Source organism: Stomoxys calcitrans, chromosome 2 (assembly GCF_963082655.1).
Source record: "Stomoxys calcitrans chromosome 2, idStoCalc2.1, whole genome shotgun sequence".
Lineage (NCBI taxonomy): Eukaryota > Metazoa > Arthropoda > Insecta > Diptera > Muscidae > Stomoxys > Stomoxys calcitrans.
This window is the reverse complement of record NC_081553.1, coordinates 193,261,719-193,286,569: the sequence shown is the minus strand read 5'-3', so window position 1 is coordinate 193,286,569 and position 24,851 is coordinate 193,261,719. Positions and strand designations below refer to the sequence as shown.

Sequence of the window (24,851 nt, the reverse complement as noted above, 5' to 3'; positions counted from 1 at the left end):
TGATATTTCGGAGATTTTAGGTGATTTTGTAGATTAAAAAAAAAATTGCCGGATGGATGACCCTCCAGAACCTTTGCATCAAATAAAACACCTCACGTCAAATTTTGTAAAAATCGGGTCTTATTTGTGGCTTCTACAGCCTTAAAAGTCCATATCGGATGAATGATATATATGGGAGCTACATCTATATCTGAACCGATATGAATCAAATTTGGCAGTTTTAGCTCTAGACTAAATGTAAACATCTGTAAGGAATTTTGAAGGTCTAACTTGCTCCCGTGATTTGTTGTCTCACAACCCTGGCTTTGGCCCCACAGTGTAAAGTCTAAAATGGAGATTGGAATGTCTCTTCTCTGGAGATTGGAAAGTGTCTCCACGGGCTCCTTCTTGAATGAGCATATTTTATCACCTTGAGTAGCTTTCTATGATAGAGTGATATTTTAGATTACGGAAGTTTACGGCCAAGAGCGGTCTTTTTATGGGCAACTTACAAAGTCAAAATATAGAGAGGTTTACTCTCCTCGGAGTTCCTTGGGCAATTTATCATATTTGTTAGAGACATATTTTGTTATACCCACCACCATAGGATTGGGGAATTTCGCACGTATACTTCTTATTGATATAGCTTATTGGGGATTAAAAATAGGCCACATCGGTTCAGATTTGGAAAGGTTCCTGGGGGAAGGGCTAAGCAACCCCCTGAAAAGTTCTACCCCCCCAGTACTTCAAAAATGTCATTGTTTTCCCTTAAATTTGCTAATTTTATTGTTGTTCAAAGGGCTTTAACTCCCTTCAGAAAGCTGGGCTGGCTTCGCTAATGGCTACCATATAAAATGGTCCTTCGACTTGACTTCTTGAGCCCCTAGAAGCTGAAATTATTATCCGACTTGACTGAAATAGTGGTCTGTTTCTAATTGCAACAATCGTGCCAAGTATGATCTGAATCGGTCAATAACCTGATATAGCTTCCATATAAACCGATCTCCCCATTTGAAATAAGGAGCTCCTAGAAGCTGCAATTATTATCCGATTTGGCTGAAAATTGGCACATAGTATTCTATTACAACTTCCAACTATCGCAACAAGTATGGTCCAAATTGGTGTATAACCTGATATAGGTCCCATGTAAACCGATCTCCCGATTTGAGATCTTGAGCCCCCCGAAGCCGTAATTGTTATCCGATTTGGTTTACATTTTGTACGTAGTGTTCTGCAATGTTACCCGATTTGGATTAAATATTTACTGTAGTGTTCTGTTACAACTTCCAGCAATAGTGACAAGTATGGTTTGAATCGGTATATAGTCTGTTACAGCTTCCATGTATAGGTTATTCCCCGGGTTACGTCTTGAGCCCCCGAAAATCGCAATTGTTGTCCGATTTGCAGAAATTTTGCACTTGGGGTTTTGTTATGACTTCCAACTTCCAATATAAGATATCTTCCGATTATAAGCTTTAATTTTTGTTTGGATTAGCAGTAATCCACTCAACTAAGTTTATTTTATGTAAACTTTAAGCACAATTGTGGTGGGTTTCCAAGATTCGGAACGGCCAAACTTAGCACGCTACAACGCAGTATAGCCAAAGATTTCAGATCGGTAAGGCTCTCCTCCTTCTTTGTTAGTTGCTTGGAGGTTTGACGTAAACTCGGTGTTGCTCTGGATCCTTGTGGTAGACGTTCTTCTTAATAGCTGGAAGACGATCTATTATACACAGAAGCAAATGGTTTTACAGGCTTGCTAACAATATAATGAACGACCGGACAAACAAATCTGATGTTGCTGTAGCCATTATAGTTTGACAGATATACCAGTGTGAACTTGGTAATACCTGGTATCTGCCACCCTGCATATTGCAGACATGAGGAGTTCCCAAGGAACTTAGGGTAGTCCAAGCGCATGTTAAAACCCTGATCTTGCTTCCAACCTAACCTAACCTACGTTTTGCGTTTGTTTTTGGAGGAGGTTCACGTGCCCCACAAACTCTTGGGCCCAAATGTTGATATCCGTTTCGTAATCTCACCCTAAATCTAAGCCCTTTGTTGCATATCACTATCACGCTCTGCCAAACTTACCTAACCTAGCCTAACATGACCATTTAGTAGTTTTTTTTTTAAATTGACCCAAATTTTGTTTTCAGTTTCGTACTCTACACCGAAATACCTTTCATTTGATACCCATATTGATCAAATCGGTTAACATGCCCGTTTCGGCATTTTTTAGATAGGACGTTCCCCCAGGTTACTAAGCCTGTACATTGATGCTCGTCTTTTTCAGGCTTTTATTGAGGCGTAGAGAAAAAAACGGACCAAAGGTTTGCAATTTTTATAAAATTTTTAAATGCATTTTCGTGTACATCGAAGTTATTGAAAATTGTAAAAACTGTAATAATTTAAAACATCTTTACCACCAGTCTCGCTGTTTCTCTTTCATCCCTCAAATTTACCTCCATACTCCGCATTTCTTATTTGGTTTCGCCGCTAGCGATTTTTTTTACCACCAGTCTCGCTGTTTCTCTTTCATCCCTCAAATTTGACTCCAGACTCCGCTTCTCTTATTTGGTTTCGCCGCTAGCGATTTTATATGACTTTGACTCTTTGGTTGGGTTTAGACTCTAAATCGGGGCCGATTAAATATCTCTCTCACTCTCTTCTCTTTAGATCATACATAACGATTCCTACTGAAAATGACCTGAGGATGATCTTTGATTCCCATCATATGTTTAAAATCCTATATTTAGTCGCCTTGTTTTTTCTTTCCTGTACTCCACTGTGCACTGAGTTGTAAATGGGTGTTTGGCCCTGAGCCAAAGTTGACTTTCTCTTGAGCTATAGCTTTGGCATGTGAGATGAGGGCGAGCAAAAGCAAACCTAACAGCCAGCGCGCTATGCTGGTGTTTAATGTCAGGTAGGTATGTTTGTGCATGCAATGTTCCAAGAATGTGGAGAGGTATTTGTTTACAATTTTCATTAACAAAAATAATTCGCTTAAGATTTCTAGAAAAAGCTATGACTAAGCGATTCCTTCCTGATTAATAAGACAAGTAAATGACTTCAAATGAACTTACCTTTTTTTTAACAGCTAAATTAACAAGTCGGAGAACAGCAGCCGGAAGCTATGGGGAGGTTGTAGATAGAGCTTCCTCTGAGCGAGGTAAGGCTTACTTTGAGAAGTCTATAGCAAATAAATTTTTTTTTCGGTTCACTTCTTTAGTTTGGCAACACTGTTTTTTGCTATTCAGGCATTTTTCACCGTTCACTCACTTCATTTAAACATTTTTTCCTGCAATTTTTAATTAGATTAGAAATACAAAGGCATTTTTCTGTTTTTTTACAACTTTGAACAAATTCTAATGCTTTTATTTCTTTATTATTATTATTTTTTTTACACTTCACTTTGTTTCTTTATTGTCCATGGCAATTTTTTAACCGCACCAATAAAGCGGCAAACAACCGCAAATTCATACTAAATCTCGCAGGGATCTCACTACAATAACTTTGAACCATTCAATGGATGTTTGTTTCTGTGCATGTCGTTGCCTGTTGTCCCTGATTGCTTGCTGGCTGCAGCAGCGCTGTTGTAAGTTTTTGCAAAAAGGCAAGCGATTGCGGTTGTGTGTGCTTGTATGTGTATGTGTATTAACTACGTTGGCGCGACCCCAAAAGGTGTTGGTCGGTCCCCTTAGCAGTAGCAGCCGAGGCAATATTGACAGTAGGGAGCTCACCACACAGTAACAACAACAACCATCTACCAGCAAATCAGCTGTGTGTGCTTACAAATTTTTTGCAAAACAATATCAACAACAACAAAACAAACAATTAATGTATTGTAATATGTATTGACGAAACCCCACGAAGCGGGCTATGAAAGCTTCGGGTTTTAGGTAAAGGAGAGAGAGTCATACAACCCCCATAAGAAGGGGGAGAATGAGAAAATGGCAAGAGTGCACATTTGGTTGGGTGGTGTTGTGTGATGTGGTGAACAAAAGGGTATTTTGAAAGCAGCAGGAGGTAAGTTTAGCTTAGTGGGAGAGCAAAGTGCTTATTGTGGGTAAACATTTCGGGAGCATTAACAGAGAGCGCATTTGAACATAAAAGCTAGAGGACCTGTGCATTGTAAGATGGTAATCATTTTAATTAGCATGGGGGTTTACTACAAACCTGGAGACCAAATTATTATGTTATTTTTTAATTATAGAGATTTTAAGGGATTAATAAACGGCTGAGTCATACAAATAAATGTTTCGAATAATCGATTGCATGATGGCTCGAAACTGGCGGAGAGATCAGATATGTATGTCTAAATAGTAGATCCAGAGATCGAGCTAAAAGAACGAGGTCTTCTTCCATCACCTACCTGATACACAAAAACGGCCCTGCAGATGAAGACCCAAGAAATTATGAACTTGTAAAGTGCGAACGTGAGACCTGTTATTGTGTAGTGAGTAGACCCTACTGAATTGCAAAAGAGCGTAGGTCAGACTTTAAAATGAAGTGGCTGCTGAAAATGGGGCAGAGGGGTTGGAAAATTTATCAGGAGTTGAAGTAATGTTCAGAGTCGAGGCAATTAGCCAAACTACGAACCGTACTACAATACAACTCCGGGTAAATTCTCCGACCCGAGGCATTCAACTTCGCAGCCCTGGTCGGAAGGGCACCAAAGATTCACCTCATAGTTGCTGCTATACGGCGGGCTAAAGGACCTGATGATAATAAGATCTTTCAGGTGTAGATGCTAAAAATCATGCCATGTATGAACACGTATAGTGTCAAGATGAGACTTGCAATAATCCAATGGCACTTAAGGCGATAATAAGTAGGACGGTAAAGTCAAAATCGTACCGTAGGTCAGACGTTGGAATAAAGGACAGGTCCAAACTATGGCTGCAGAGTATTTACCATGTCGCGCAATCGAGGCAAATTTACCTAACTTTCGTACGCACACCAACCAGACGACTCCCACTCCGTATTCCTGATCGCAAGGGCAGCGAAGATACAATTGCAGAATCTAGACTGGTACAAACCGAGACGGATACTCAGGGAGAATAGGAAAGGGAAACGTACGGCCTTTGGTGTCTAAACGGGAATCCATACCTATTCAAATTCCCGGCTTTCGGAAGAGGACAGGGTAAATTTGCGACCTAAAGGCTCCGATTCCACAACCTTGGTCGAAAAGACAGAAAAGATCCAAATGTAGGATCCAGACCGGGGCAAAACGAGATGGATGCTGAGTGAGAAAAGGAAAGAGTTCAGTAGGACCATCGGCACTTAAACGTTGCAATATGGGCGGCCATCGAAGCATTCTACGGTTCATGGATGGATTAGAACACGAGAGAAAGAAACTCTCCTATGTCAATTCCCAACTTTCGGAAGTAGATGAAAGATTGAATTTGAGGTTATTTGCATCTGGAAGCAACGATTGGTGTCGTTTCTTCTGAGTCAATAATCAGTGGATGTTGGAAGACGAGAAGAACTGGGAGGCGAGAAGAACTGTGAGGCGATGAACAAGTATTGTGGTGCAGGAAGAAGATAGACCTGGAAGCAGCGGAGTAGATGTAAAACGCAGATTATATGGACTTTTTGACCCTCCAAAGGCCGAAGTTCTTATCCAATTTGGCTGAAATTGTGCATAATAGCTTCTGCTCTGACTTCCAAAAACTCTGGTAAGTATGGTCCACATCTATTGCTGCCAGGTCTTTTTCGTAAAAAATCGTCAAAATTAAGAAAAATTTTCCAATCCAATTTTTCTTGAAAAACGTCATAAAATCATCATATCCCATTTTATACCCACCACCATAGGATGGGGTATGCCAATGTAGTTATTCCGGTATCCTGTTCGTCGCCAACGTCGGACACTACAAGTTGAGTAAAATGTTCTTTCCATTTCCTCAGCATGCTATCTGTGTCAGTTACCAGTTTTCCTTCTTTGTCTCTGCAGGAGGATGTGCCTGCACCAAAGCCATCGGTTAATGTTTAATTCTTTGCCACGATTAATAATTGCCACGACAGTCTGAGTCCAACTTGCCATGTCCGTCCGTCCGTCTGTCGAAATCTCGATAGCGGTCGATCGCGTAAAGCTTGAAATTTTACACAGATGCTTTCTATTGATGTAGATCATTGGAGTTTGCGAATGGGCCATATCGGTTCAGATTTGGATATAGCCGCCATATAAATCGGTCCCAGGATTTGACTTCTTGAGCCCCTATTTTCATCTGATGTGGCTAAAATTTGGAATAAAGACTCTTGTAATGATGGTAAACATACATGCCAAGTAAGTTCCGAATCGGTCTATAAACAGATATAGCCCCCATATAAACCGATCCACGGATTTGACTTCTTGAGGCCCTAGAAGCCTCAATTTTCATCCGATTTGATTGAAATTTGTAACAAAGAGTTCAGTCATGACTTCCAACATTCATGCCAAGTATGATCCGAATCGGTCGAAAAACAGATATAGTCCCCATATAAACCGATCCACGGATTTGACTTCTTGAGGCCCTAGAAGCCTCAGTTTTCATCCGATTTGACTGAAATTTGGAACAAAAGCTTGAGTTATGACTTCCAACATCCATGCCAAGTATGATCCGAATCGTTCGAAAAACAGATATAGCCCCCATATAAACCAATCCCCAGATTTGATTTCTTGCGCACTTAGAAACCCCGATTTTCATCCGATTTGGACGAAATTTAAAACAAAGATTTGTGTTATGACTTTCAACGCCCATGACAAGTTTGATCTAAATCGGTCTATAAACGGATATAGACGTCATATAAAACAATCCCCGAATTTGACTTCTTCAGCCCTTAGAAACCTACATTTTTACCTGATTTTACTGAAATTTAGACCAAAATACTATGTTATGACTAATAATATTAGTGCCAAGTTTTATCCGAATCGGTCAATATGGTGATATTCTATTCTAGTTATTCTATTTTTTTCATTGTTTCATTCGATTTTTTTTCTAAAAATGGTCCTTCTGACTCTGCAATTTAGTTTACAATTCACATCACTGATTCCCCCTTTATTTCTTCAGATCTGCAATTAACAATCATATTTCTTATATCACCAAGAGAGAGAGAGGCCTATTGCGGCCTATCATAATCTACCATTGCGAGATTTATAGTCTTCAAGACCGGTGTCGATATATCATGTCTTAATAGCGATTAAAATTCACTTATTTACACCAAAGGAGAGGAGAGGCCTTACTATTTGTTCTCTTTTTCCACCTTCCAATAAACTCTCCTGTGCACATCCAACACTGTTAACAGTTTGGTGACTTTCTTTTTTCTTTTGTTTTTATACACCACACACTCTAAGCACTGTCTCACGTACGCGTTCGTAAAAAAGTGCCCTGAATTGGTTAAACACAACACCGTAATCCACAAGTGAATGATCCCGTTGGGCTTTTGATATTTCTCTTTTTTTGCAAATTCTTATCTTTAACCAAAAACACTTGCTTATCATATATTGAATAGACTTTCTTTATAATCCTTTTTAAATTTCATTGGTGGGGGTGAGGTTATAAGGTTAGAGGGTTGTAGGATTTTTAACTTTTATTTGCTCTCGAACCCCCTTACTAAATACTAACGAAATCACTATGATAACCGATTTTACCACTACCGAACATGGGCTGGATGTGCTGCTTTCTGTTGTCGCGAATGCCGATGCACCACCGTTTAATGGATGAAAGAAATTAAAAGTCAAATTTTCTGCAGTGAGGGAATGAATTTGCAAAAAATGAAAAGAAAAAAAAAACACAAGGCAAATGCGAACATTCACCACACAACAAAAACAAACAAGCAAACCGAAAACGAGAACGCTAAAAAAAATTTGGGGCGCAAAACGGCATAAGTACAAGAAGAAGAACTTGACGATTCATTTGGCTCTTTGCTTGGCGAGTGCAATAAAATCTCCCCGCAATACTCATACATACACACATAACAAAACCACAACAAAAGAGCCTAACTGGCCGAAGAGAGAATAACATCTTGCAAGGTGCTGAGCAAGCACCCTATTAACTAAAGAAGAGAGTCCAAGAAAGATTATTTTTCTCCTCAGCAAAGCAAATTTACAATCCCTTATCGCTTCATAGAAGAAGAGGAAATATGAACTGAAAATCTTGAGAGGAGCCTAGTAGTTGTGTGATGCGTTGCGAAAAATAACATTTTGATATGGAGTTCAGTGTTGCCACTAGCATATGCCTATTTTCAGTAAGTGGTGAAAGGTTGTTTCGTTTTTTACCCATCAGCCAAGGGTGGAAGTACACAAAGCTCTTCATACCGCTGGTAACGCCTAGAAATATCCGTATACGACTCTACAAAGTGCATAAATTCTTAATCGTCTTGACATACTAAGTCTAATCTCGCCATGTCCGTGCGTTTTTCCATTCAAACTCATCAGCTTGTTGTGTTCAAACTTCAAGCAGATAGCTTTTATCCACTTAAAGTTTTGCACAGATACTTCTTAGATCTGTGCAATACAAATAAGTCATAGTGGTGCAGATTTGGATGTGGCTCCCATAGTGTTGGGTTAGCAAGATTAAGTCTCGCCCAAATATGCGCGTTTTCACTTCATCTACCTATCTGCTTTTGGTTTCAGTTCAACATTTTATCAGCATATGCTGTAATGGCAACCCGGCACATAGCGATCCCCACATTTTCAACAAATAAGTTGTTTCTCTTTTTGCTCTTTTATTCTCAGACCTAGGGAGCTTGCATTTCGCGCTTAAACTCTCCACACTAACTATCCCTCTTGTGAATGCCTCGCATGCATTCGTACGAAGTTTCGGGTTTTCTTTTGTTATAAACAACCACCCAACAATCTCCTCAGCTACACCCAAAACACTTTGGTGCTTTTTGTTGTCGTGGAAGTTTTTCTCTACGAGCGTGTGTGTGTGCGTAACTATGTGACCATACACATATTCCTCTCTAGGTCTTTTGGGCCTTCGTTTTCATTGCGACCAACCAAAGCACGGGTTGTTGTTGTAAGTTTTTAATTAAGTTTTTCAATTCAATTTTTTTTACGAAATATACTGAGTGAGTGGATGGTGTAGTTTTTGTTGTTGCTCAGTGTTTTATGCTGCCCTCAGCATATTACGAAATATGACAACAATGCAATTTTATGTTGTTGTTCACAAACCTCGTCCATGGTGGGGTATGCATGCGGTTCGGTGATCATTTGTTGGGGTTTTCTCTGACTTGAATTGTTGTTTTATTTTTTGTTGTATCTTTGCCAATGTGGTGAGTATGACAACGTCAACGGACATGCATGCACAGTGGGGGAGAAAATTGAAACAAGATATTGGGAAAAACGATTCTTTTAAATTAATCGTTGATTTTAGCAAAAGAAGGGCAAAGACATTTTTCTATCAAAAATCTATTTTTAAAGCAATTACTATTACCAAAAAGAAAAAATTATTTAAATTAACAAAAAAATATTGTTAAAATTAAGTATGTAAGAAAATTTAATTTCTCAAAAAAAAAAATTAAAATTCGTTTTAAAATAAGAAATTTTTTCAAAGCAACAAATTTTATTACATTTTTTTTTAATTAATTTAATTTATTATAATTGTAATTATTAGTATTGCAGAAAATTTTAATATTTTAGATTAGGTTTGATCGAATGGGTTGTCCACCATAGGTGAGTTTACTCGGAGGCTAGTTTGGCTCATTGTGATACCCTAGAAAGAAAGAGAAGAAAAAGAAGAAAAGGAAGATGTGAAACCTTGGACCATGTCCGGACCTTAAACACGAATAAAACCAACAGGAAGAAAGGAGTTGTCCACCATAGGTGAATTCACTCGGAGGTTAGTTTGGCTCATTGTTATACCCTAGAAAGAAAGAGAAAAGAAAGAAGTTGTGAGACTTCGGACCATATCCGAACGTTATACACGAATAATACAAAAAAGAGGAAAGCAGAACCAGGGCGGGAGGTGAAACGACCATCCCCACGCAAGCACGTAAGTGCCTTCGCCGGAGCTTTGGCACCCCCCACGATACAATCCCATTCTGTCAACAAATCTCAGGACATCTGCCAGAGTTACGTTCGCAAGATCACACAGATCGCCTCCCCAGATCCCTGCAGACCAGGACATGAGCAGAACAAGTGGTCGATAGTTTCCTCCTCGTCTTCATGAAGGCAACTCCTGGAGAAGTCTTTGTGCGGTATTATCACGCGCGCTGCCATGTGGCCTATGGCACAGTGCCCGGTTATCATCGACTTCTTGTCGAAAGCCAGCAACTCCCTCGTCCTTCTACGGTCGATGACGGGTCAGAGCAACCTAGCAGTTCGGCAACCATACGCCGAGTCCCACCTTGCCACCAACGTCACTCTGGTCATCTCTTCTACTGTGTTCAGAAGCTTCACAAATGCCACGTAGGCAAGACCGGGGACTGGTTCGCTCGGAGCAGACGAACCCCTCCTGGTGCATCTGTCCGCCCCTGATTTCACGGATTCTCTCATGTCCGGGAACCCATGTCAACGTCACATTGTGGACGTGGAACTTATCCAGGGACTCCAAACAACCTGGCGCAAACACTTCGACCTCACCGTCCTCGAAACCAAGGCCTTGAGCGCCGCCATGCTGTTCATATAAATCTTTTGTTTTTAGGGCGGTAAATTCCTTACAACAGACCTCTGCCTAAAAACCCGTACACTCGTCCGGCATACCGATATTGAGTACGTCGGCTTAAACCTCCAGCCCAGTCCGTGGCTCAATCTTGGGGCTATAAGTGAAGATCGAGGTCTCCATCTCCTCAAACACAGCATTCACCCTCCATTCATCTCACCCAGGAAAACGAATCCTGTATGTGCTTTACCCAGTCGGGAACGGTGCCAGGTAGTCAGAGATGCTCCTCAGTCTACCCTCCGCAACCTTAACATCAAGAATGGAACTGTGACCGTAACTGTCCTCCTTAAGCATGCCAAGCTCCCCCAGCCTAAGTGCGATCCAAAGGGGCTACATATCCAGCATCACTTCCAGACCTGCCTGCGTTGCGGATTTCAGTGCCACTATGACCCCAAAGCAGGCCAGTCTCTGGCCCTTCTCGAATTTCCTAGTCCGATTCCTCTTATCTACAGCCCTACACCATGCCAGTGCTCCATAGGTCAACATTGGTCTCACAATGGCCGTATACATCTAATAAATCATCTTGGGGATTAACCCCCACTTCCTACCGAACATCCTCCTGCAAAAGTAGAAAGGGTACAATGCCTAACGGCCTCTTTCCTCGATATTCCTCTTCTAGGACAGCTTCAAATCGAGGACTAAGCCATGTCTTCGACAGAAGAAGGCGAAGTACATGGCGGGAGTCTAAACTCCGGTGTCTTGTATCTGCGCGTGAAGAGCATCAACTCCGTCTTCCTTGGGTTGGTTCTCAACCCATTTCTGGCAGCCTTCCATGACCTTGCTGACAGTAACCTGCCTGGGACCAGCAACACGACGTCGTTCGCATAAGCGATTATCTTCGTGCCATCTTCGCCGAGATCCAATTGGATTTGATTTATCACGAGGTTCCACATAATCGGCAAGAACACTCTTCCCTGGGACGTTCCTATTGTTACCCGCCTTCTGACCCCAGTATCTCCCAAGTTTGCATTAGTAATCCTGCCATTAACCATATATCTGGGAGAATATGGATTGGCTAGGTTATTGAAGGCCCCATCAACATGCAAGAAGGCTGCCATAGTGTACTGCTTTTGCCGGAGGGACGTCTCTACCTCTCGTAAAACTTCGTGAAGCGCCGCCTCCACCGACCTGCCTTTGAGGTATGGCTGTTGTGCCCCACTGAAGTTCTCCGGCGTCAGTCCCTCTTACACTTTCAGGTCTCTATCAGGTTTTCCAATAAAAAAGATGATAAACTGGGCCTATAATTCTTCGTCGTGCTGTGGTTTATTTATCCCACCTTAGGGATAAAAACCACCCTGACCTCCCTCCACGCCATTTGTATGTAGACCCATGCTAGGTTCGCCCCGAAAACCCGTCTAGTCAGAACAGAGTGACTGCAAGGGACTCCTGCATCAGTGCCGAGATAATATCGTCAAGTCCGACCTATTAAAATGGCCCGAAATTACTGACTGCCCATATTGTCTTTTCCTCGTCAACGATGTGCTTCATCCGTCAAGGCCGCATATGTAGGTGTAACGATATCCTGCTTACCTGGTAGCCACGGTTCCTGACGAGGGCCACGTCAGTGCCATCTCTCCCATTGTTCTCAGCAGCTAATCAGTTGCTACCTCTGAGTGGTGCAGGTTTATCTGCACTTATTTCAGGCAACCCAAGCCCCAACGTGGGGGTAATTTCCGCTTCTCCTCTTGCGAGGTACCCACCTCTCCACCATGAGTTGAGGTTCCAGCTGTTGTCAGGACCAGACCATTTGGAAGTCATTCGCAACCGTTTCATAAAGTTGGATCGTTTCAATTCCCGAGAGTCCATCGCAGGTATCCTCTCAAGGGGACAAATCAATGTTGTCTTGCAGACCAGTGTTTTGTTTGAAGAGTTCTAGTTGGGTGTTTGTTTTTTGCGGGTCTAACATGAGGTTGGGACCTTCAGATATTCCGTCTTTGCTGAACACGACGTTTCGGTTGGATTCTCGGCGCTGGACCGTTGACCACCTGCAGAGTTGCTTTCTGTATTATTTTTAATGTTTGTATTTTTGGGATAACTTTTCGTTCAGGTTAGATCCGAAGTACTAGCATTCACCTTAAGAAACCAAGGCGCCATAAGGCAAAATGATTCCCCTTTTGAGTGCATTTACCCTCGATTCAACTCTTAAGCCGCCCGCATCACGACAAGATTGTTAACCCTCGCGGGGGGGAATTTCACTTAAAATATTGTCCAATCATGATATTCAAATGTCCCCACTGTGCGAAGGGTTAGTCAGCTGCATCATCCTCTCTTGAGACTTTGGCTACATAGTTTTTCAAATTTAGTTTATATTGTGCAAATTCTCCCCACTGTGCATGGATTGTTTGCCTCATCATCTTTGCTTAGTGGAGTTCTTTTCTTCGGTGTTTTGTTTTTGGTGTTTCACAGTTTTTCAGTTGTCCTCGTTCTGTATTTGTTTTTGTATGGTGGTTATCATTGTTGTTGCCTTAATATGGGGTTTCGTTGGTTGATATTCGCCACTGTCTTCATCAACATCATTGTCTGATTGTTGTTGCTGTTGCTGGGGTTGTCTTCAACGATTTTGCATTACCAAAGGTGCAGAGTCAGCAGTGATTAAACTCTTGCTGCTGCTGCTATCATATACTCCATGGCTGTTTTCTTGCTTCCCCTTAAGCAACTGTTGCTGAACCCTGACAAAAAATAGCAAATAAAAGTAGTTCAAGACAGCATTTGGAAGCTAACTAATCTCATTTTTATTTCCTCAAGGATGAAAATGAGTTCAGCTTGCTGCTGAGACAGGCATTTACAAATACATAAATCGCTCTCATGGTAAGTTGACATTACTTCACATTGTGAGTATCTGGGGTAGCCATGGTAAAGAGATGCACTAGTGTGGTGAAAATGTCAATGAGCTTTTAAATCAATGAACTCTAATTAGATTAAGAGGAAAGGTGAATTCAGGCATTGTAAGAAAGAATGGATTTGACACTTCAATATTTTGCATCCACTGCTAATGGGTACAATATTTACTTAAAAAAGGAAGGATTGAAGTCATGTTAACAATTATCAATCTAAACTTAATGAGTTAAAACAATATTATATGATTAATACCTATACTGATGTAATTATAACCTCCATTGTTTCTCTTTTGATGTAAATTTTACATCATGTAATTGATGTTGTTTACAACATTTTAATACTTTCTCCGCCAAAGTCATAGAATCAATCTATAGAAGAAGAAGAGCTCTCTCTTTTTCTCTCTTGATGAAAGGGGCAGTGTTGCCCCCCTTTCTCTCATTCATCAATCATTCATTTTACATCAACTCATGCAAAAGGAACATTAGCCAGTCAAAGTAAACCAAACCCAAGCAACATCAATTATGGGGCGTAAACCACATGATGATGTTATGACGAGATCGAATGCTTTTCTCTGTTCCCCACCCTCCCACCTTGGCCTTAGTAATAGTTTAGAAAAACAACAATTACAGGATCATTAGCAGATATTAACATAGGAAAACGACATGCCATAGCCATTATAAACAATGAGAGGGAAAATTGTTTACAGTAAAATTAATCAAAATTTCACTCAACCCCCTACGAATAACATTTGAAACTCAATGACTAATGGTGAATCATGGCGAGAATGGAAAATTGACTCTTATTGTCTTTATTATTAGAAAAATTTCGACAAATGATGGCAACTCTTAAAACAAAACCCCATAGCGAAATGAATTGGCAACGACTTAAACTACCCTTTCCTTTGGGAAAGGGTACAAAAACTACCTTTTTCTTTAGAAAAGGGTACTAAAACTACCGTTTTCTTTGGAAAAGGGTACTAAAACTAACATTTCCGTTGGGAAAGGATACTAAAACTACCCTTTCCTTTGGGAAAGGGTACTAAAACTAACCTTTCCATTGGCAAAGGGTACTAAAACTATCCTTTCCTTTGGGAAAGGTTACTAAAACTACCCTTTCCTTTGGGAAGGGTACTAAACCTACCCCTTCTTTTGGGAAAGGGTGCTAAACCTAATCTTTCTATTGGGAAATGGTACTAAAACTAACCTTTCCATTAGGAAAGGGTACTAAAACTTCCCTCTCCTTTGGGAAAGGGTAGTTTTAATACCCAGGGAAAGGGTACTAACACTGCCATTTCGTTTGGGAAAGGGCACCAAAACTAACCTTTCCTTTTGGGAAAGGGCACCAAAACTACCCTTTCCTTTGGGAAAGGGTACTAAAACTAACCTTTTCATTGGGAAAGGTTACTAAAACTACCCTTTTCTTTGGGAAAGGGTACTAAAACTAACCTTTCCTTTGGGAAAGGTTACTAAAACTACCCTTTCCTTTGGGAAGGGTACTAATCCTACCATTTCCTTTGGGAAAGGGTGCTAAACCTAATCTTTCTATTGGGAAATGGTACTAAAACTAACCTTTCTATTGGGAAAGGGTACTAAAATTAACCTTTCCTTTGGGAAAGGTTACTAAAACTACCCTTTTCTTTGGGAAAGGGTACTAAAACTACCATTTCCTTTGGGAAAGGGTACTAAAACATCCCTCTCCTTTTGGAAAGGTTAGTTTAATACCCAGGGAAAGGGTAGTAACACTGCCATTTCGATTGGGAAAGGGCACCAAAACTAATCTTTCTATTTGGGAAAGGGCACCAAAACTACCCTTTCCTTTTGGGAAAGGGTACTTAAACTAACCTTTCCATTGGGAAAGGGTACTAAAACTAACCTTTCCTTTGGGAAAGGTTACTAAAACTACCCTTTTCTTTGGGAAAGGGTACTAAAACTAACCTTTCCTTTGGGAAAGGTTACTAAAACTACCCTTTTCTTTGCGAAAGGGTACTAAACCTAACCCTTCCTTTGGGAAAGGGTGCTAAACCTAACCTTTCTATTGGGAAAGGGTACTAAAACTACCCGTCCCTTTGGGAAAAGACTCTAAAACTGGCCCTTCGTTTAGGAAAGGGTACTGAAAATACCCCTTCCTTGTGAAAAGGATACTAAAACTAAAGGGTACTCAAACTAAACTTCATACTAAAATTACCCTTTCGTTTGGGAAAGGGCACCAAGACTACTCTTTCCTTTGGGAAAATGTACTATAACTTCCCTTTCCTTTGGGAAAGGGTACTAAAACTACCCTTTCCTTTGGGAAAGGGTACTAAAACTACCCTTTCCTTAGAAAAATTTACTAAAACTAACCTTGCCTTTAGGAAAGGGCTCTGAAACTGCCCTTTCGTTTGGGAACTCTGATCCCCGCACAACTAAGCTGCTTCTCCGTGTGTGCCAATCAGTCGTAGCGCGTGGAATGTGTAGAATCTTATCGAATTTCCTCTTGACGCTATTCCGTCAACGTGTCTTGGGAGATATAATGTAGATATATTTGCAAGATTACTCAGATTGGGATTCCCATGTGCGCCTCCATATAACATATTTCGCAGAACCTGATTATAACTGCTGTAATAGTGTACAGTGACATTTTATCTCTTTTTATATCCACCCCCATAAGATGCGGGTATACTAATCTAGTCACTCTGATTTGACTGGTTTTCCTTAGCTTATAGCCCAAGTTCCTACATTTCCTACAACAGTATCTACTCTTGTCATGTCTTATTGAGGTTTTTCTGCAATAGAATATCTCGGAATTGGGCGCTTTCAAAAATTTACTTTGTTCTTCCTTAGAATCGTATATTCTGTTTTGATCACCTTAGTATTAAAAAGACCAAATGGTTCACTCTCTCTCAAATTTCATGTAATTTTACGAAGAAACGAATGGGGAAATTTTACATTTTCCTCCAGTACAGTTGGCTTGTGCACTTGTCATGGTCAGTTTATGGCCCCTGGTTGAATATCATAAAACAATAACGCAACTCCAGGCCTATTGCACTTGCTATCGCTTGGGAAATCCCTTTTGAAATCGTTTTTAATGATCAACTCTGGCAATAGTGGTCAAGAGTATCATAAATTTGAATAGAAACCGCAACAACAACAAAAATAAAGATCGTTAAACATTTTATTAGATTTCATTTTAGTTTATGAGCTATTTTCATTGTAATTTTATGAGGTGGTGATGGGGAGAGAGTAAAAGAGCATACGAGAGAGAGGGAGAGTAAGAAATGCAAGACAACTAGTGTTTTATGATCCCCCTCGAATTCATGCTCTTCGCTCCAAATGACGAACGTTTATGATTCGTCAAAGTAATTACACCACCCCGTGGGTCACTAGCAAGCCTTTGAAAACTTCCCCTACCCCAATACCATCATGATGTAAGTAATGTTGTTTGTTACTTTGTTCGTTTTCTAACTCGTCCGTCTATTTGTTGACGAAGTCTTTATAAATGGATGTCGTGTCTAATGATAATTTTTCCTCATTCCACCTCCTTCTTTGCTTTGCCTTGTCCTCCTTATTTTTTTACGTTGTACGATTACTGCTTCTGTGTCGTTGTCCGTCTTGCATGCGCGATACTCAACATTTGAGTTGTAGTTGTAGTGGTTAAAGTAATTTCGAAAGAAATGTTTATGGCTTTTTTATGATGGTAGAAAAAGGGTTTTATTCTTCACGTGTGAAACTTTATGAGCTAGTGTAAGGGAGTGTAGAAGCTGAATATGTCAAAGCCTACGTGAACTTAATAACGATCGGTCTACGTTGAAGATCTTTGCATGTACCTTAGGTTTAAAGTACAAAAGTGGGGGAAATTCTTACAGTTTAGAGGAATTCCATGAATGGTTCTTGGAAAAGTTGAAAGCATGGGGGTGGGAGAAGATTTGGGACTTTTAAAGAATGAAAGGAACAACCATTTAATCTGAAAAGAAAAGAATCCATTACTCAAGATTCAGAATTTGCTCAAAGTAGAATGTCCCCAAACAGTAAGAGGCCATCGTAGCCCAAAGACTAGCATGTCCCACTAAGACGCAGAATGTCCGGGTTCCAATTTCGGGCCAAAACATCAACAGTGGTTATCTCCTCTTAATGCTGGGGACGTTTGAAATGGGTGCCATACCATTTTTTTAAATGGCTACCACACCATTTGATAAAATGGTATGGCAGTCATGTAAAAACTTCTCTCCAAAGAGGTGTGGCACTGCGTCACCCCGTTCGGTCTCGGTTATGAGAAGGGGCCCCTTATCATTGAAGTAAAAGATTAAATCGGACAGCACTCATTGATGTGTTCATGGGCAAATTTGCATTTCTGCATGTCCCCAAACTACAGCGAACTGTCCACAAACTACAGAAAACTGTCCCCAAACATAGTTAAGTCCCTTTTAGTACTCAACACCAGCATGTCCCCAAAGTATGGAAGTAAAACCCCTATTTGGTAACATCAAAAGCCTTAACAATCCTCTAATTTGTCCACAAATGCCTTCGTTGAAAAACGAGAAGATTTGGGACTTTTAAAAACGCAAGAAACAACCCTTTAAACCGTGAAAATAATCCATGCCTCAATATTCAAACTTTGCTCAATGTAGCATGTCCCCAAATTACAACGCTCTGTCCCCAAACTACGGTTAGTTACCATTCCCAGCTTGTTCCAAAACTGTTACAGTAAAAACCTTTGACATCATCAACAGAAGCCTCCTTAAAATATAGCAGTGAACCCTATTGAGTATCACTTAAACCATCAGCATACCCGCATTTGCTCGTAAATGCCTTCGTAGGATAATTTACCTATTTTTATTTAATATTTATTTTAATTAAGCTTTGAAAATAATCAATTTCTCAATCATGGGAATTTGCTCAAAATACCATGTCCCTAAACTACAGCGCTCTGTCCCCATCTTAGTTCCTATCACCAGCGTGTTCCCAAGCTATAATAATAATAACCTTAGTGTGCGTCACCAAAAGCCTTTACAATTCCCAAATTTGCCCACAAATGCCTTCATAGATAAACTACCATATTTTTCATGTGCGAGAAGATTTGGTACTTTTAAAGACACAAGAAACAACCTTTCAAACCCTAAAAAGGAACCAAGCCTTAAGGCGAATACTTTGCACAAAGTAGCATGTCCCCAAAATAGGTATAGCATTAAAAGCCTTAGTGAGTATCATTTAAACCATCAGCATTCCTTATTTATCCGTAAATGTCTTCCTAGTTTAATTTCCCTATTTTTCATGTGGAACAAACCTTTTTTTCAAAAAGGAACAACCACATTAACTCTAAACAGAATCCATTTCGCGATCTTGGATTTTGCTCAAAGTACCATGTCCCCAAACTACGGCGCTCTGTCCCTAAACTTAAATTAGTTCCCTTCCCCAGTATGTGCCCAAAGTATAGCAGTGAAAACCCTAGTGGTAACACCAAAAGTCTTCAAAATTTCCTAATACCCTTCATACGTATACTTTCCTGTTTTTCATGTGCGAGAAAAGTTGGAAAGACACAAGGAAAAACCTTTTAAACCCTGAAAAAAAATGTCTCAACATTTAGATTTTGAGCAAAATAGCATGTCCCCAAACTACAACGCTGTGTCCTCAAACTTTAGTTAGTTCCCAACCCCAGCTTATCCCCAAACTTTAACAGAAAAAAACAATATAAAGATCATCAACAAACCCTTTACAATTCCCTAAATTGCCCATAAATCTTCCTGCATGTATGTCCCTAAAGTATGTATGGCCTTAAAGTAGATGCATGTCCCCAAAATAGACGTATGCCCCCAAAGTATTGTGGTAGAAACCTTTGTGAGTATCACCAAAACCATCGGCATTCCCGAATATGCCCGTAAACAACTTCATAGATTAATTTCCCTATTTTTCATGCGCGAGCAGATTTGAGATTCTTGGAGACAGAAAGGAACAACCATTTAAACTTTGAAAAAGATCAATTTCTGAAGATTTGGAATTTGCTTTAAAGTATCATGTCCCCAAACTAAAACGCTATGTCCCCAAACTTAGGTTAGTTCCCATCACCAGGATGTGATAAACCTTATAACAAAAAAAACCTTACAGGGCATCACCAAAAGCCTTTGAATTCCCAAATTTTCCCATTAATATCTTCTTAGATAAACTAATTTAATTTTCATGTGCGAGAAGATTTGGCAATTTTAAAGACAAAAGGAACAGCATTTAGGCCCCATAAAGATGCCATGCCTCAAGATTTAGATTTTGCCCAAAGTAGCATGTCCCCAAACTGCAACGCTCTATCCTCAAACTTGAGTTAGTTCCCAACCCTTGCTCATTCCCAAACTATAGAGATCATCAGCAAATCATTTATAATTCCCTAAATTGCTCATAGATCTTCCTGGATGTATGTCCTCAAAGTATGTATGTTTTGGAAGTAGATGTATTTCCCCTATGCATAGCAGTAAAGATCTTAGTGGGTATCATCAAAACCATAAGCATTCCCATATATGCCCGTAAATGCCTTCCTTGGTTAATTTCATGTGGGAGAAGATTTGGGACTTTTAAAAGACACAAAGTTGCAAGCACTTAAACCCTTACAACAATTCATGCCTCAAAATTCAGAATTGGTTCAAAATAGCATGTCCCCAAATTGCAGCGCTGTCCCCAAACTTAGGTAAGTTAATGCCATAGTTTGGGGACATGGGTCTCATCAAAACTATAAGCATTCCCGAATATGCCCGTAAATGCCTTCCTTGGTTAATTTCATGTGGGAGAAGATTTGGGACTTTTAAAGACACAAAGTTGCAAGCACTTAAACCCTAACAACAATTCATGCCTCAAAATTCAGAATTGGTTCAAAATAGCATGTCCTCAAATTACAGCGCTGTCCCCAAACTTAGTTAAGTTCCCATCCTAAGTTTGGGAACAGCGCTGTAATTTGGGGACATGCTATTTTGAACCAATTCTGAATTTTGAGGCATGAATTGTTGTAAGGGTTTAAGTGCTTGCAACTTTGTGTCTTTAAAAGTCCCAAATCTTCTCCCACATGAAATTAACCAAGCAAGGCATTTACGGGCATATTCGGGAATGCTTATGGTTTTGATGAAACCCATGTCCCCAAACTATGGCATTAAAAAACCTTAGTGATCATCACCGTCATTAGAATTCTCGAATTTACCCATTAATGCTTTCCTAGTTTAATTTCCCTATTTGGCATTGACCACTTACTCATCTTGTTTGATATCCGTATGTGATGGACTTTCAAAATCCAATTCTGTCGCCCACACTTCAATATTACGCGTCATTTAACTTTTAACGGCCACCATCTGTTTATTTTGGTAGGTAGCTCAGCTAAGCTACCATTTAGAGACTCTAACAATTTCATGCATTCACCAGAGTGAGAGAGAGGGAGAGGTGTTTGGACTCAGTGTTTTAGTCAATGAATGACGGATTTGTATGAATTTTTGAATGAATGAATCGAGTGCTGGCGCGTGTTTTTTGTTATTGTTGATGTTGTCGATCGGCCCCCACCCGCCACCAATGAGATTCCATCACAACAAATTGGATTTTTTTTTTGCGTTTATGTTGGCTCAAAGTATTTGACAATGAAGGTAGTTGTTGGTGTAGTTGCTGGTGTAGTTCGTCGGCGGAGTACGAGCGCGATACACTGGCACTGCCTTTTAAGTTTGCTTGGCTCAATGCTTATATAGCTGGTTGTTTGAAACGCTAGCGGCGTTTTATGCTTGAATGTTGGGCAACAAATTTCTGCTGCTGCTGAATGCGTGGGGGCTTGAAAACTATAATCGTTACACTGTGTGCCGACAATGTTGAAGGTGCTACCGTTTTGCTAAGGGTGGTGATGCCATGGCAAAACAAAGACTCTAAACTTAGAACGGAATATTTTCTTACAGGTTTCATATACGGCAAACAAAAGCCTTTAAAACATGAAAAGTTACAGAGAGAGCGCTGGCCTGGCTGTCCTCCAGATCGTCGTGTTCGGTGAAACCCGAAATAAAAAGTTGTGTCCTTGTATAATCTGAGCGCTGGCCTGGCTGTCCTCCAGATCGTCGTGTTCGGAGCTGGCGGTTGCGGTGACGGCGTTTTCGGGTTCGATGGTAGGGAAAGGCGGGTACTAGGTGTAGAGCGTACCCGCCTTTCCCTACCACCGAACCCGAAAACGCCGTCACCGCAACCGCCAGCTCCGAACCCAGAACCGAACACGACGATCTGGAGGACAGCCAGGCCAGCGCTCAGATTATACAAGGATACAACTTTTTATTTAGGATTTTGGGTTTCACTACTAAAAGGTCTATGGAATGAAAAGATGTCTAGCATCTGAAACAGCAGCTATCTACGGCCTGCTATGCTATCTAAGGATGCGAACGAACCGCGGATGCAAGCGGGAATGCGAGCTAGGCGCGGATGCGAGCAGAGTGCGGATGCAAGCTAAGTGCGTATGCTGGGCAAACACCTGGAACTATGTTAGGACAAATTGTTTCGATTGCGGACACTGCCACTTATCTACTTTTGCCAGTCTTTCTCCAGCACCAGAGAGTTCACACCGATAGCAGCAAAGACCCAACCTTAAGAGCACCTACGAAAACAGATTGTTTGAGAATTATTCCCAGTATTGGAAAAAAACAAACAATGAAATAAACACCCAATGTCACACCAACACTCAGTGGTCTCCCCATTGACTGTTTGCACAACTCATAAGCGGAGTTGTTATGGGTAAACTAGTAAAGACAAGCCATGTATGTGTGTGTGTGTGTGTGTGTGTGTGTGTGTGTGTCTGATCGAATCCGCAGTAGGTATTCGGGGAGTAGTCACAAGCATATACGAGGCAGGTTCGTGTGACGGAATGAAATAGCCGAGAAATAACAAATCGTATGTTTCGACAGAACAAATCGTAGGTGGGCAAAGAGTATGCATGAAGCATGTACGAGTCAGGAGTAGCCGATAAGTGTAAGTAGCTCGGGATGAAGAGTAACAAATGTAATTTGTCACGTTACAGAAGTTTTTGGACCCTAACAAGGAAAATATTCCCAAAATGTCTAGGGTCAATTCTAGTTTTTAGATAGATAATGTTTTCCAGAACCAAGGAAGTATACCTCTATCGTAGAGGGATCATAACAAGTCTAAAAAACATTAGAGTTGCAGAAAAAATTTTTGGGAAATCCGTGTTAGGATGCTGGAGCATAAGAAGATTGCAGAGAGTTTGTAAATAGGGAGGGCTTTGAGGAATTGAAATAGTTTTACAGAACAGAGAACAGAAAGTTTCGGAGAGCTGAGGAAGGTTAAAGAAAATATTACAGAATTGGGATAAAACTTCAGGGTCAAAGTATATTTTGGGAATCATAGTAGGGCCTCAAAACTATTGAAAGATTTCCGAATGCCCTATAAGGTTCTAACAACCTTGAAGAGGTCATAGAACTAAGGAAGGTTCCTAGAATCAAAATAACTTTCAAAATTCTAAAAAGGTTTCTAGAACAAAACGAAAGAACCTCAGGGCCAAAGTATATTCTGGGAATCAAAGTAGGACCTCAAAACTAGTGAAAGATTTCCGAGTGCCCCATAAGGTTCTAACAACCTTGAAGAGGTCAGAGAACTAAGGAAGGTTCCTAGAATCAAAATAACTTTCCGAAATTCCAAAAAGGTTTCTCGAACAAAACGAGGATAAAGAAACATTTTGTGGAGAAATTTCAATAGCACCCCCAGAAAGCCTTGAGAGAGAGTCGAGAAAGATTTCAGATACCTATGAGAGGTAAGAAAATGCAGAATGTATTCTAGAACGCAAGATATTTCCGGAAGAGAGATACAGGTGTTCAGAGCCAAATGAAGTGGTGGTCAACTGAGGAAGATACCCAGAAAAGGAAGGCTTCTAGGCTTCTACAGAGGGAGATGAAACATGGAAGATTCCCAGATTACAAAGTTTGAAAGGGCTTAATGGACTCCATGAAAAGTTTCCAGCACTGGGTTCCAGAACTAAGGAAGATTTCTGCAACCCGGAAAGATTTCCGAAACCGAGAAGGAATACTGAAACCGAAGAGAGTTAGTACAAGCAAGGAAGGTTTCTGAAGTCTTCTGCAACCAGAAGTTTTCTGCAACCAAGGAAGTTTTCTGCAAACAAGGAAGGTTTGTTAGCCCGAGAAAAGTTGTATAATCCCAAAAAGGTTTCTGAAACCAAAGAAAGTTTTTAAAACCCAACAAAGTTTCTGAAGTCTAGGAATATTCAAAAACTGCCAAGGTTTGTTAGCCCGAGAAAAGCTGTATAACCCCACGAAGATTTCTAAAACCAAAGAAGGCTTTTGAGACCCAACAAAGTTTCTTAAGTCGAGGAATATTCAAAAACTGCGAAGGTTTCTGAAACCAAGGAAGGTGCCAAAGCGAGGAATGATTCTGAAAACTAAGAATGTTTCTCCTCTTTCTAAAACTGAAACCCAACAAGGTTTCTTAAACCGAGGAATATTCAAAAACTGCGGATGGTTTCTGAAACCAAGGAAGGTGTTTAAAAGCAAGAAACGTTTCTGGAACCGAGGATGGTTTCTCCCCTTTCTGAAATTGAAGAAGAATTGTAAATTGGTTTCACAAACCTTTCCCGAGATTCTGAAATTGAAGAAGAGTTCCGAAATTGAGTAGAGTTTTGCAAACAGAGAAATGTTTCAGATATCCAATAAGGAATTTGTTAATCATGAACGGAATCTAACACCAAGAAAGGTCTCTGGAAGTGAAGAGGGTTTCCAAACTTGTAGAAGGTTGTTGAAATCTAGCAAGGTTAATGAAGATTCCAGCAAAGAAGAGTGTATTTGAAACCGCAGAAGGTTGCTGAGACCGAGAGATACAGTTTTGAAACTGTGTTTAAGAAACTGAGGAAGCATTCGAAAACTGGGGTATGTCTTTGAAACCACGGAAGATATTTAAGAGAAAGAAAGATTTCTGATATCGAAAGGCTCTCTAAAATCGAAGAGCAGCCATGAAACCAAGGAAGGTTTCTGAAAGCGATGAAGGTTTTTGCAATCGAGGAATGTTTTTGATACCGCGAAAGGTGTCACCGAACCTTTCCTCTGAGGAAGGATTTTCAAACCGACTAAGTTTTTTGAAATCGTGGAAAGTTTTCAGAACCAAACAAGGTTTTTGACCAGCAAGGTATGTTCCTTAAAGTATGGTTGCCAGCAAAACAGGATTTTTCCCAATAGCCGAGAAAACATTCCTGAAGCAAACGAATTTGCTGATTTTTCAGCACCGGACATTTTTCAAGAGAAAGGGAATTAATCCTAGCATAGAATTAAACTTGCAGAAGGTCGCAATTTCTGGAACAGTAGGAGGTTTCTGTGGCCAGAGAGAGGAAGATTCCCAGAACCAGCGTGGTTCCTAGAACTAGGAAGGTTCCCAGAACCACGAAGGTTCCCAAAACGAA

At 40.4% G+C, this 24,851-nt stretch overlaps 1 long non-coding RNA gene across 1 annotated transcript in view; it reads right to left on the bottom strand.

Moving 5' to 3' along the window:
- Window positions 1–9,621: 9,621 nt before the first annotated feature.
- Window positions 9,622–24,851, bottom strand: part of LOC131995268 (uncharacterized) — a 29,842-nt gene continuing 14,612 nt past the window's right edge. The window contains exons 2-3 of the long non-coding RNA XR_009397336.1: window positions 9,762–9,827; window positions 9,622–9,677 (exon numbers count right to left, since the gene is read on the bottom strand). This is a non-coding gene — a long non-coding RNA (uncharacterized LOC131995268). The remainder of the gene's footprint in view (window positions 9,678–9,761; window positions 9,828–24,851) is intronic.